The sequence below is a fragment of the Macrobrachium nipponense genome, chromosome 4, assembly GCF_015104395.2.
Source record: "Macrobrachium nipponense isolate FS-2020 chromosome 4, ASM1510439v2, whole genome shotgun sequence".
Taxonomy (NCBI): domain Eukaryota; kingdom Metazoa; phylum Arthropoda; class Malacostraca; order Decapoda; family Palaemonidae; genus Macrobrachium; species Macrobrachium nipponense.
Window position 1 is genome coordinate 78,581,025 of NC_061100.1, and position 12,698 is coordinate 78,593,722.

General features: G+C 47.8%; 1 protein-coding gene across 7 annotated transcripts in view; it reads right to left on the minus strand.

Annotated features, from left to right (window-relative positions):
* LOC135210966 (zinc finger FYVE domain-containing protein 1-like) overlaps window positions 1–12,698 on the minus strand; it is a 450,218-nt gene that overhangs the window by 5,121 nt on the left and 432,399 nt on the right. The window lies entirely within an intron of this gene.

A 12,698-nucleotide genomic window follows, 5' to 3' on the forward strand; every position in this document is an offset into this window, starting at 1 on the left:
TTGCATCTCTCTTAGCCGCAAACTTCATGAAGTCCATAAAGTTAGGGTTTTGAGAATTCCTGAGGAAGCAAACACAGTCCTCATTTGTACTGACTGGGATAGCTTGGTCTCTGCCCAGGGACGGAGACATTTGCGAAGAATCGGCGGGATTACTGACAACTTGTCTCGAGAATTGACATTTGCTCTTAAGCGCCAAACTCGATTTATATCTTTCAGTTTTGCTTTTAGCAGAACGTCTGTCACTGATGGAAATTGGAGGGAACCTAGGATCCTTTCCTGGTTTCTCCTTGACGTTTGTTTGCATTTGAGGAATTGCCTTATTGACTTGGCTATTTCTTTCCTTTTGACCACCGGAATTGACAGAGTGTGGGAGTTTAGGTCCCAATGAAAACGAGACTCCGGCGTAAGCCTGGACTTGGTCTTGTTTATTTGGAACCCTAGATGTTCCAGGAATTGAATTACTTTGTCTGTGGCTTTGAGGCATTCCTCGACGGTTGCTGCCTAAATGAGCCAATCGTCGAGGTACGCTACTACCATTATCCCTTGTGATCTCAGCTGTTGGACTACTACTTCCGCTATTTTCAGGAAGACCCTGGGGGCTACGTTCAGCCCGAAGGGCATCACTTTGAAAGAGAATGCCTGGTCTCCCAACTTGAAGCCTAGGTATGGGCAGAAGTGTCTCGCAACTGGGATATGATAGTATGCGTCTGTAAGATCGATAGAGGTGGTGACGGCCCACGGGGAAGTAAGGTCCGCATCTGCGAGATAGTCAGCATTTTGAACTTGTTGCAACGAATGAATAAGTTTAGATGGGACAAGTCTAAGATTAGTCTTCGTTTTGTTGAGCCTTTCTTTGGCACGCTGAACAAGCTTCCTTGAAACTTTAAATGTTTGACTCTTGACACTACTCCTTTCTGAAGGAGCTCTTGTGCATACTCTGTCAATTCCTTTATTGGTGGTTGAAGGAATGTTTTGGATGGAGGAGGACCTTTGATCCAACTCCATCCCAGCCCTTTGGACATGATACTCTGTGCCCAACCGCTGAATCCCCACCTGTGACGGAAGAGAAACAGCCTCCCTCCTACCTGAGGGTTCTCACTGTTGCTGTGCAGGACGTGCTCCGCGTCCTCCACGGAAGTGTTTGACTCTGTTGGTTGCCCTTCCGCCACCCCTCTGGCAGAATGCACCCCTAGCCCTGCTTCCCCTTCCAAACCTATTGATAGCTTGGAATGCCTGGCTTTCAAATACAGGATTGAAAGCCGGAGAAACAGCATAGGAGGTCGAGGGCTGGCTTTGGGGAGTCAACAGGAGGATGGGCTGATTTTGACCTTTTGAAGTCGACGGTTGCACAGGTTGTGAAACCGGGACTGCCTGCACAAATTGTTGCTGTTGCTGTGTTTGGAAGGACGGGAGCTTCCTTGGTTTCTTCAGCTTCTTGGAGCTAGAAGGAGTGCTTTCCTGCTTTCTTTTGGTGGAAAGACCCCAGCGAATCTTAAGGCTCTGGTTGAGCCTGGTCGCCTCGTGCTGTACTTCGTTCACAGCAGCTTCTGGGAAGAGGTCAGCTACCCAGATTGTGGACGACAGCAACTTATTTGGCTCATGCCGAATCTTAGCTTCCTGCAGGACATGTTTCCTGCAGTTCCATCTTGCTACTACAAACTCATACAGATCCGACTGTACGGTCTGTGTTTGTGCTTTTGCCAAGAGCTTAAACAGAGGCTCCGTACCATAAGTTATGGCGGCAACCTCTGTCATCACCAAGGCGTTAAGCGTCCTCCCTAACCTAGTCCTTCCTTCGAGTTTGGCTGGGATTAGGTTATCCAATATCTGGCAACCTTGGGAGTCTCTCGCCAAACTGATCGATGGCACAGTCTGGCTTGAGTTTCCCAACAGTGAAGGTTGCCGGAAGGTCCGCCCAGAGGTCCCTAAAGGCTGGAAAGAGTGGGGACGTTGGATCCGACTCCCTCAGCTGAGGGAGAGGTTCATCCTTCATTGCGGCCTGAATGGTCACTTCAGCAATCTTTGTTGTGAAGGGGAGTGGTGCCTCATCCTCCGTCGCAAAGATTGTGAAGGGGCTCTTGAATGCCTGGATCTTGGTATTAGTACAATCCCAATCTTCCAGGCATCTCACCCATTCCCTCTGAGCCTGCTCCCGGCTGTAGATAACAGTCTCTTTGGGGATCTTATCTTCCCTATTGAGAGCTGCTTCCGTCAACCTAGCGTAACCAAAGAAAGGTGGTTGTAGGCCGGCGGGATGGAACTCGAAGTCCTCGATACGACGAGTTCTGCAGTCCGGGATGGAAATCATTCCATCCTTGAAGGGTGCAAAGGCTGCTACCCTCCAAGGATTGCTCATGCTGAAAGGGGGAAGGGAGTTATAGTCAGGCATCGGAGGCATTCCAGCGCCTGCTAGAGTAAGCACTGCTGGAGGGTTCTGACTGAGACCAGCCAGCCGGTTTTCCTGGTCTGTCAGCCAATCTGAGATGTTCTGGATCGACTGTCCGGACTGAGCAAACGAGGTGGAGATGTGGGCGAGCATCTTGTCGAACCTAGTGCATCATTGTGCCCACCATATTCCCCACCTGTTGCATGACCCCTGCTGTAAAGGATACAGGATCGAATAGACCAGAGGTACTGGCCTCAGCAGGGGTCTCCAGACGAGCTCCGGTAGAAGAGGAAGGTGCTGGCTCAGCGGGAGCACGGACCTTTTCTTTAGAGGACTTACCTCTTGACCCTTTAGAGTGCGAAGATGAAGAAGAGGTCTTCGCTTTCTCTGCTCCAGGATGGTGAGCCGGAGACTTACGAGAAGAAGAGGCCGATGTCTTCTTGGAAGACGACCTCTCTCGGGTCTTCTGCTCTCGTTGTCCCTTCACTTTGGGAACAACTGAGGCGGCAGACGTCTTGGCCGGAATATCTGATTCCGTGAAGCCCTGGAAAGAAGAAGAGGAAGCTAAAGGGGAAGAAGATCCAGAAGCACCCAAGGGAAGCCCTTGAGCACCCAACAAACCTACCTCAACTAACAACTCACCTCCTACCGTCATTGGTTCAACATTAAGATCGTGTCGAGACGTCCGCGGAGATATCCGGAGCTCCCCCGTCCATCAAGGCCTGCTCCACCTGGAGTTGAATGGCAGCAATAGCCAGAGCTGCCGCAGCGGGGTCGACGTAGCCGGTCGACTTGCCGCCTGGGAAGATCCGTACAGCCATGCCCTTGTCAAGGATGTAAGGCTGCCTTTCGGCGCGTTTTTGCAGAAGCCACCTACCCAGGCTTTCAGGGTGGCCGACGCGGCATCCTTAACGGCGACAGCCTGAAACAAAGGGTCATTGTAGTCCTTACAACGAAGCCCCGGAGATGTATCATTAACATTTAAGACTGATAATTGAACTATAGCAGTATTGGACAAGATGTTTCTGATAGTATATATCCAGAAAAGACTATACCTACACTGGTATATACTTACTCCGTCCAAAAACTGTTCCACCAGCTGTAACTAATCGGTGTTGTTTCCCTTATTTTTATGCTAGGGAAGCACACCAAGATGTATTTATGATATTTAACATGAGTCTTAAAAATTTAAGGATTTAGTGAGTGTTCCTCCCTTGTTTGTACTAATGAACCTCACTTGTATATATTTTCATAAATCTAGTTCTAAGTTATCATAAGTTAGTTTAAGTCTAATTTTAAGTCCAATTATATGTTAAAATGGATTCAGTAGGTTAAGTTAACATTAATTATGATAACTTGTAAGTTGTCAACTAGATTATATTCATTTCTTTATTTTCTTCATTTTATTGAGACCCTTTTTTGTGTTTATCTGTTATTCCAATCTTGTGCTAATTCTCTGGTACTATTTCACGAAGCGACACGATCTGAGCCCAGAAAAGGGATTTTGACGAAGGAAAAATCTATTTCTGGGTGATTGGCTCGTGTCGCCCTATGAAAGGATCCTTAATATCATTCTTTCTAGGTAAAATTAATCTAAAATTACCAGAGAAAAACAAAATTAAGAAAATGTCAGTAAAACTGACTCGCTCACTCTTAAAAAGAAGTGTCGGTATGGGAATAGGGGCGAGTGGGAACACTACCACGAGACATTCACCAATTAGACCTTCCAATCAGAATCCCCACAAGAGAGAGCTGATACCAACGGGCGATGCGGCTGCTACTACTACTACTAGAGGACGCCACGGACAGCAGCGCCCCTAGCGGTCATCCTTAATCTAAGAACATCTTGTCCTGCAGGGGGGGGGGGTGGGGGCAATCAATACAGGGTGGGTTTCATAGGGCGACACGAGCCAATCACCTAGAAATAGATTTTTCCTTCGTCAAAATCCCTTTTCTGGGCTCAGCTCGTGTCGGCCTATGAAAGAGTACCAGAGAAACAGACAAGATGGGAAAAAAGGACAAATGAAAATCAGTTGTAAAATGAGGGATATAATATAAGTAAATCAGTTATTACAGCATATAAACTAAGTACTTAAGGCTAACTTATTTTAAACAATGACATAAAAGAAAGTTAGTAATGTAAAGTACTTAAAATTACAGTAAACATAGTAAAGTACAATAATGCAGTGTAATTTTAACAAAATGGATTTACTTAGATAACTTATTTACAAAATATACAAACACATTGTGTCCTACCCTAGCATAAAAATAAGGGTAGGTACACTGAAGTACATTATCAGTACATAGTGTGGATGTCCCTAGCAAAAAAATAAGGGACAATCCACTAATATGATCTCAGCGGCTAAGGCTAGAATATCCGAGTAGCATGGCGATAGGGTGAGGCATGTTGGATGAGGTAGGTAGAGAGGAGACCTGGATCTATACTACGACTACTATACAGTATCAGGAGAAACAATGTTTCCCGCTGCTACTGCAGAAAATTTTAAAGATTCCAAGGACTTTAGATAATGACGTTTAAAGACTGTCGGAGATTTCCATCCAGTATACTTTTTAAGATCCTCAAAGTTCATATGTTGAAAGTAATTAATTGAGGTGGCTACTCCCCTGATGTCATGTGCTTTTGGAAATGAATCAGGATTGGCTTGTTTAATGAAGTAAAGGATTTGTTGTCTAATACCTTTTACTGATAAAGTACCACCTTTTTCTCTCATGAAGAGAGAACCTGAGGATCTTGAGGATGTACGAGATAGAAAGGCTCTTAAAGTTGATACTGGGCAGAGAGAAGGGTCTTGCGGAAGTGGGATGACTTTCCAAGGGGCCCACCTTGCAAGAGGATCCTCATTTTTAGCCAAAAAACTACGATCCGGAGCAAGCAGAACTTCTCCTGAGGGGAGGAATTCCACATGACCCGCATCTCTGGATAGAGCCGACAGTTCTGAAATTCTAGCTCCTGAAGCTAGGCTTAATAAGAATGTCTTTCTAAGAAGCATTATGAATGTACAAGACGAGTTGTCAGTATCTGATGCTAGTTTGAGGACATCATTTAAGAACCATGAGACTGCAGTAGGCCTTTGAGAAGGTCTAAGTCTAGCACAGGCTTTAGGGATAGACGTTTTAAAATAAGATTCAGTCAGATCTATCTGGAAACCTAACTGAAAGATCTTCTTCAAGCCGATTTATGAGTAGTAATAGTGCTAGCTGCGTAAACCTTTTTCAAACAAGGATCTGAAAAAGGATATAGCTAAGTTAATTGTCATGGTTGTAGTGTTTGATTCTTTCAGGAAGGATGCTAATTTTTAACAGCTGAGTCATATTGTCTAATAGTTGACTCTCTCTTATCTGATTCTAGGAAGAGGATGTTTTGTGGATCAATGTTAGCATCTTTATTAGCCGCAAACTTCATGAAGTCCATAAAGTTAGGGTCTGAAGAATTCCTGAGGAAGCGAACACAGTCCTCATTTGTACTGATTGTGACAGCTTGGGATTGGGAATCCGTTGAGGTCGGAGACCCAATTCCAGAAGCAGAGGATACCAGTTGCTCTTGGGCCAGTCTGGAGCAATCAGGGCTACTATTCCCTTGAAAGTCCTCAGCTTGCTCAAGACTTTCAAGAGGAGATTCACTGGAGGAAAAGCATAAATTTTTCTCCACTGATCCCAATCTAACGACAGGGCGTCCGTGGCATAAGCCAGAGGGTCCAGGTTGGGGGCCACATAGCAAGGGAGCTTGTGGTTCGCTTGTGAGGCGAAGAGATCTACTTGGAGACCTGGGACTCTCCGGCATATCCACCGGAATGACCCGTCGTCTAGGGACCATTCTGATTCCAGAGGGACTGACGGGACAAAGCGTCTGCTATCACATTTCTTACCCCCGCCAGGTGAGTGGCGGACAGATGCCATTTGTGTTTGTTTGCTAGGGCAAAGATGGCTATCATGACATGGTTCACATGCTTGGATTTGGACCCTCCTCTGTTGATGCAATGAACTACCACTGCACTGTCCAAAACTAGTCTTAGATGAGACTTTTTCGGGGGAAGCAGTCTCTTCAGGTAAGAAATACTGCCATTGCTTCCAGAACGTTTATGTGGAGCTGGCGGAATTGAACTGACCAAGTCCCCTGAACCTGTTTGAACTGAGAATATCCCCCCCACCCGGACAGGGAGGCATCCGTGTGAATGGTTAACACTGGAAGGGGATATTGAAGGGGTACCCGCTTGGCTAAGTTCTTTACTTTTGACCATGGACGGAGTTGATTGCGAAGGATCTGTGGAATTACTGACAACTTGTCTCGAGATTTGGCGTTTGCTCTCGATCGTCAAACTCGATTTATATCTTTTAGCCTTGCTTTCAGGAGGATATCTGTCACTGAAGCAAACTGAAGGGAACCTAGGATTCTTTCCTGGCTTCTCCTTGATGTTTGCTTGCATTTGAGAAAATGTCTGACAGACTTTGCTATTTCTTTCCGTTTGGCCACTGGAATTGACAGATTGTGGGAAGACAAATCCCATTGGATTCCTAGCCACTGAAAACGAGACTCCGGAGTAAGTCTGGATTTCGTTTTGTTTATCTGGAACCCCAGATGTTCCAGAAATTGAACTACCTTTTTGGTGGCTTTGAGGCATTCCTCGACTGTTGGTGCCCAGATCAACCAATCGTCGAGGTATGCTGCTATCATTATTCCTTGAGCTCTCAATTGCTGCACAACTACTTCTGCTATTTTCGTGAATACCCTGGGGGCTACATTCAGACCGAAGGGCATCACTTTGAATGAGAATGTCTGATTTCCTAGCCTGAATCCTAGGAATGGGCGGAAGTGTCTGGTCTATAGGGATATGATAGTATGCGTCTGTAAGATCGATGGAGCAATGTGACGGCTCCACGAGGAAGTAAGGTCCTTACTTGCGAGAGGGGTAAGCATTTTTGAACTTGTCGCAACGAATGAAAGAGTTTAGCCTTGACAAGTCTAAGATTACCCTTCTTTTTGTTGAGCCTTTCTTTGGCACGCTGAATAAGCGACCTTGAAATTTTAGATGCTTGACTCTCGCAATAGCTCCTTTCTGAAGGAGTTCCTCCGCATAATCTGTCAATTCCTTTGATGGTACTTGGCGGAATGATTTGATTGGAGGGGGATCTTTGATCCAACTCCAACCCAATCCCTTGGACACTATGCTCTGTGCCCAATTGCTGAACCCCCACCTGTGACGGAAGAGGAACAGCCTCCCTCCTACCTGGGGAGCCTCATTGTTGATGGGCGGGTTGACCACCACGCCCTCCTCTGAACTGTTTACTCCTTGCCGCCCTCCCTGTGCCACGCTGGCGAAGTAGCCTCTCGCCCTACCTACCTCTTGATTGCCTATTAAAGGGAGGGTAGGCCTGACCTTCATACATAGGGTTGAAGGCCGGCGAGAGTGCGTAGGAGGTCGAGGGTTGTGACTGAGGAGACAGCAGGAGGATGGGCTGGTTCTGCTTTGATGTAGAAGGTTGTCCCTGTTGGGTAACCGGGACGGCCTGAACGAATTGCTGCTGTTGCTGGTGTTTCTGGTAAGGCTGGAACCTTTTACCAGACTTCTTTGGTTTCTTACCAGCAGTGGGGACGGATTCTTGCTTCCTCTTAGATGAGATACCCCACCTAGCTCTAAGGCTCTGGTTGAGCCTAGCAGCCTCGTGGTGTACTCATTTACAGCGGACTCTGGGAAGAGATCCGCTCCCCACATGCTGGAAGCCAGGAGTCTATTAGGTTCGTGCCTAATAGTGCACTCCTGCAGAACGTGCTTTCGGCAATTCCTCCTAGCTTGGAAGAAGTCGAAAGCATCCGTCTGAACCGTCTGAAGCTGGGACTTGGCCAAAATCTTAAACAAAGGTTCCATGCCATACGAGAGAGCAGCCATCTCTGTGATAATCAGAGAATTGAGGGACCTGCCAAACCTAGTTCGAGCGTCGAACTCTGCCTGAATCAAGGAATCAGGCAGCCTTGGGAGCTTTTCGCCGAACTGGTCCATAGCACAGTCCGGTTTGAGCTTACCAAGCGTGAACGTGGCTGGCAAGTTCTCCCACAATTCTCCGAAAGCTGGGAAGAGCGGAGAAGTAGACTCTGCTTCCCTTAGCTGTGGCATGGGCTCATCCTTGAGGACTGCCTGAAGAGTCGTTTCTACTATTTTTGTTAGCGAACGGAAGAGAAGCCTCCTCCTCCGTCGCAAAAATAGTGAAAGGACTCTTGAAAGCTGGAGCTTGGTGTTGGTACACTCCCAGTCTCAAGGCAGTGAACCCATTCGCGTTGAGCGTGATCTCTACTATAGAGAACGTTCTCCCTGGAGATCTTGTCCTCCCTAGTGAGCGCCGCTACGGTCAGCCTAGCATAACCAATGAAAGGCTGCGTCAATCCCGGAGGATAAAACTCGAAGTCCTCAATCCTTCGAGTTCCACACTCCGGGACAGAGATCATACCATCTTTAAACGGAGCGTAAGCGGCCACTCTCCATGGGTTCTCCATGGAGAAAGCTGGTAGTGACTCATATGGTGGAAGCTGGAAAATACCAGCACTTGCTACTGGGGAGACTGGAAGAGGGAGCTGAGAGAGCCCAGCTACTCGGTCCTCATTCTCTCTAACTCTGTTAGAGAGATCTTGGATGGACTGGCCCGACTGAGACAGAGTGCTCGACAGTTGTGCGAACATCTGCTCGAACTTTGTTCCTAGGGCGGAGATTCGGTGAGCCAACCATCTCACCTACCTGTTGCATCACCACTGCTGAGAAAGCAGTGGGACAAAAGGTGCTAGGTCCCGCTACTCCAACCGGCGTTGCCGGAGTGGATGCGGTGGAGGCCGGAGAAGGCATTGGCTCGGCGGGAGCGCGAGCCTTCTCCTTAGAAGACTTGCTTCTAGAGCTCTTTGAATATGAAGAGCTCGGCTTAGCCTTCACCGCGTCAGCATAGGAAGTCGAAGACTTCTTAGCTGAAGAAGACGACGATGACTTTTTAGAAGTCGTCTTAACCAGGGTCTTCGGTTCTCTCTGTCCCTTCACCTTTGGGGGTACAGAGAGAGCGGGAGAGCGGGTAGGGATCTCAGATCCCAAAAAGCCTTGGAAAGAAGCAGTAGAAGAAGGGACAGGAGAAGATCCAGGAGCGCCCAAGGAAAGACCTTGGGCACCCGACACACCTACCTCAACCAACAAATCCTCAGCACCTACCGCCATAGGCTCAATATTAAGGTCCAAGGTTGCGACGTCCGGGACAGACTCTTGCGTGGCCACGACCCCGAAAGACTGCTGCATCTCCTGCTGGATGGAGGCTATGAGAAGGAGGGGCTGCAGATATGGGGTCAACATACCCTGTTGACTTGCCACCGGGGAAGATCTGAACGGCCAGCTTCTTGTCCAATATGTAAGGCTGGCCTTTGGCGGCGTTCTTCCCGAAGCCGCCCACCACGCTTTCAGGGTTGCTAGGGCGACCTCCCTCACACCAGCAGCCTGAAAGAGAAGGCGAAATGAGCTTCTAATGGCGGGACGGGGTTAACAAGCTTATGACTAAGTGTTGTTAGTAAAACGATAAAAAAGTCTATAATCGACTTACCCCCTCCACCAGCTGACTGGCCAGGTCGTAACAGATGGCGCAGGCTTCCGGGTGCCAGACGATCATGTCGTTGTAAGGCGTGGCACACGGAGCGTGAGACCTGCACTCATCGTGGGCGCAGGGGTCGTACAACGTCGCGTTGCACCCAAGGACCTGACAGTTGGTAGCCTGTAAGTGGAAAGATACATAAGTATCAGGAGAACACTTACAGCCTAACAGTTGCTCCGCTGGTGCCGGAGCGAGAAAGTTAGATTAAACCAGAGCCCCGCCATAATACGTGTGGTAGTAATATGGTTGGTTTGTCCAAGGCTACGCCGGAGACAAGAGATAGAATCCAACCAGGTGTGGTGGTGAAATGAAACCACGACGGACAACGGCGGAGATGGTATACATATAAAATAAATATAATTATAGAAATCATCGTAAAACTAGGGTATATCCTTAAAAATAACAATAATTATCAAACCTTTATTTCCCCTCCGTCTACTAGAAGAGTGCCCGGGTAAGAAGCAAGCTCCCTTCCGTAGCGGGGGAGAAAGGTAAGGATATAGTAGGCAAGCAATCGACCACTAGTAGTGACCACCCCGCCCGCTGGCGGAGCCAGTAATCTATAACCAAAGGTGCCCCCCCGACGGCTGCGGCGGAAGGCTCCGTTCGTTACAGAGAGGGAAGGTGGCTGAGCAACTGGGGAGGGGGGGGGGGGGGGAGGGTTCTCGGCGTAACACGGCGGGAGAGAGAGGGGGGAGGGGGGGGGGGGTGGCCTACTCCTCCCCGTCCCAACAACTACCCGCTCGGTGACCCGGTACCCGATGAGTGGTCGCCCTATACCCCCGCTGGGGAGAACCCCTGGCCTCCTCAGAGAGGGAGGGAGGAAGGCAACTGAGGTTGTCATGGCAACCAAGGGGTCCCCCCAAGATCCCTCCTATACCTGGGAGGGAGGGAAGGGGAAGGGTAAGGTGCGAAGGAACACGTGACCGCAAGTGGCCTAAGCCGCGATAGCAACACAACCGTGAAAGGGCCACGTGAACCAGACTGTACCAACACATGGGACATGCACCTAGGCTAGCCTAACACCCTAAATAGAACTAAAATTACATCGTAAAGATGGAAAAAACACTTTTAGTAGAAGAAAAAAGAAGCAGGAGGAGGCAAACTGTTCCGAGGAACAGAAGCCTACTCGGAGCCAGCGATAGCCGATGAAGAGCAAGAGCCGGGATGCTGGGCTAGAACACAGAATAGCCCTAAATACCAAACTAAGAGAAATGGTAAAAGGGCTAACCTAGCTAAAAGGCGATGTAAAAAACGATGAACGTGATATAGTAAGCCATAAGTATAAGAAGTCCCAGTATGGAAGACCGGGAATTCTTAACGAGGCAGCATGGAGCCGCCACGAGTCGACCGGGAGGAAACCGTATATGACCTATTAGAAGGAAATACTGGTTCCTGGAAGACTAAAATACAGTAAAACACTACTTATGAGGCACTTAACTTAGCCGTTGCGATGGCAGCACGTTCCATGACGGATGATGAGATAAATCCCGAAAAAAGAGCACAAGCAAGAAAATGCGTACGAACGCTTGGCGCTAATAATTAAGGATGACCGCTAGGGGCGCTGCTGTCCGTGGCGTCCTCTAGTAGTAGTAGTAGCGGCCGCATCGCCCGTTGGTATCAGCTCTCTCTTGTGGGGATTCTGATTGGAAGGTCTAATTGGTGAATGTCTCGTGGTAGTGTTCCCACTCGCCCCTATTCCCATACCGACACTTCTTTTTAAGAGTGAGCGAGTCAGTTTTACTGACATTTTCTTAATTTTGTTTTTCTCTGGTAATTTTAGATTAATTTTACCTAGAAAGAATGATATTAAGGATCCTTTCATAGGCCGACACGAGCTGAGCCCAGAAAAGGGATTTTGACGAAGGAAAAATCTATTTCTGGGCAAGGGTTGTGTCACCCAGTGAAATGCCCCCCTATTTTCCCACCCTGCGCCCAAGATTGGCCTTTAACTTCAAGGATGGCCACCAGGGGCGCTGCGGTCGGCGTGGTAAGTAGTGTAGTAGTAGTTGCCGGCGCCGGCCGTGTATCAGCTCTCTCGGGAGGGGGATTTTGATGAAGGAGAATTCTAAATGGCAAGAGGTTTGTGGTAGTGGTCTCACTCGCCCCAGCTCCATACCGACACCCTCTTTTTATTTAGGGTGAGCGAGTCAGTTACTCTGACATCCCCCTATTTTTATTTTTTCTCTGGTAATGTTAGTATCATTTACCTAGAAATAATGAACTTAAGGGATTATTTCACTGGGCGACACGAACCCTTGCCCAGAAATAGATTTTTCCTTTGTCAAAATCCCTTGAATCATGATTATTATGAAGTTCACATTCCACTTTGGGTATTAAAAAACCAAAACTTTGTTATTTATCATAAATGAAGATCTCTTTGCTCAAAGATCGTAGCCTTGGGCACAGTGTGACGTGTGCTGTCAGGTAAGGCGGGGGCGTTACTACGCAACCCTTATTACGCAACCCTCCCCTCTCTCTTCACTAACTACGCATATATTATGATATTCTGTAATAATACTTGAGCGATTTTTCTTCGTCTGTATGTCAGCGAGATGTTTTCCTTGTCTTTTCCTCATTGGCATGATGAAATTCTTGCCGAAACATACATAAGCATACGTAAAAGCAAGCGAATGTCAGAGGTGAAATCGAATGTGTAATCTACTTGAAGTTTGTGCTC